The sequence below is a fragment of the Lepisosteus oculatus genome, chromosome 14 (assembly GCF_040954835.1).
Source record: "Lepisosteus oculatus isolate fLepOcu1 chromosome 14, fLepOcu1.hap2, whole genome shotgun sequence".
Taxonomy (NCBI): Eukaryota; Metazoa; Chordata; class Actinopteri; order Semionotiformes; family Lepisosteidae; genus Lepisosteus; species Lepisosteus oculatus.
Window position 1 is genome coordinate 16,155,845 of NC_090709.1, and position 1,725 is coordinate 16,157,569.

The window sequence follows — 1,725 nt, forward strand, 5'->3', positions numbered from 1 at the left end:
GATGATCTTGGAGATAATTGCAAAGGAAAATTGAGATAACTACCAAAACATTACGTGTGAAACGACAGGACAGAACTTTGAACCCACAAAGAAACAAAGGTATGAAATATTGCCTCGTCATGGGGGGTTGATAATTGTAGTAAGTGTTCCTAATTTTCGTAAAGAAATGTATATTATGGGAGTCACACGTGAGATTTAGTGTATATACGTTTCATATTGTGCATATATACGGGGTTAAAAAGTGGAATGAGTATGATTATAAACTCGTGTGTCCTATAATCAGATAATTTTTGAACAAGCTTTGATTAGACAGGTGAAAAACAACATCAGATCCTTTATTTTAATATATTCTCACGTCTGAATATCAGCTTCTCCCCTCTGGCCAACATTTCAGGGCTCCCAGGTGTAGATCCCAAATTGAAACAAATATTAATTTGTTACCCAGTTAAACAGTTAATAGAAGTGAGTGACCAGGGTAAATAAAGGTGGGTCAGTGTAAACTGTTTATTCTGGACCAGACTTCGTCATGTGTGATATGTCATGACTTCTTATATTAAGTTTTATCTTTATATTTAGTTCTACATGTGTAATAGATGCGATGTGTGTCCATAAAAAGGTTTCTCCAGGGGAAAATCAAGTTCGTTTTAAAACCGTGTTTCCTTTTTAGGGTAGGTTTGCATTCCAAGTGTGGGGTTTTTGCCTTTTTGTATTTTTGCTGAGACAAGTTGCCTTTCTTATACGCGGAGGGATCTGCTCGTGAGATGTCCGCTTGGTCCATTTCTGAGCTCAGTATAAGGTGTAGAAAGCATGACTGTCATCATAACCCGCATCTCACCCAGGTGTGGAATAATGTTGTGACTATTGCTTCAGCAATAACATGCTGATTGCATGTTTCTAGATGGGAATAACAGAGATCTCAACTACTGAGGGGCCTTATTAATAAAGTCTCCACAGCCGAAGCGCTGTGTCTCTTTTCAGCTGGCGATAAACCTTTCCTCAATCCTTTGCGGACTTGTAAAACTGTTCCTGATCAGAATAAAAAACGCTCACGCTAATACACAAGCACCCGTGTCTCGCCAAAGCTGAGAAATAAACAGACGGACAAGCCGCACTGCACGTGTGAACAGGGGAATGAGCGAGCGAGCGGGGATAGGGCGCCTCCTGCGCTTAAAAGCTTACAGCACCTGGTATTCCCAGGCGGTCTCCCATCCAAGTACTAACCAGGCCCATCCCTGTTTAGCTTCCGAGATCAGATGAGATCAGGCGTGCTCAAGGGGGTGTGGCCGTAAGCGAGAGCAAGGCTCGCTGGCACCCTTCTTATTGAGAGGACAGCTCCGTCACCTCTTTTACGACGCTGCTTTTTTTCCCTTGCGTTTTTCTCTTCTTCCCACGTTCTCTCTCTTCACTGCCTTCGTCCCCGCTCTATTTCACTTCAGCCTTTCACTTTTGCTTCCTTCCAATGAGGACGGAGCTGCGGGAGAAAGGGCGCTATAGAGGATCGCTGTGGAGAGCTGCTGCTGTGCTTTGACATCTGAGCTCTGTGGAAAAAGATCTCAATACAATTCTGAAAAACGCGACTCTCCAAACGCCAGCCGAACAAGTCTCCACAGCCGAAGCGCTGTGTCTCTATTCAGCTGGCGATAAACCTTCCCTCGATTCTTTGCGGACTTGTTAAACTGTTCCTGATCAGAATAAAAAACGCTCACGCTAATACACAAGCACCCG

The 1,725-nt window shown here is 43.7% G+C and overlaps 1 non-coding gene across 1 annotated transcript; it reads right to left on the bottom strand.

Annotated features, from left to right (window-relative positions):
* Window positions 1–1,172: 1,172 nt before the first annotated feature.
* LOC138216296 (5S ribosomal RNA) lies at window positions 1,173–1,291 on the bottom strand. The gene has a single exon (XR_011180007.1). It is a non-coding gene; the product is annotated as a 5S ribosomal RNA (ribosomal RNA).
* Between the last annotated feature and the right edge of the window lie 434 nt (window positions 1,292–1,725).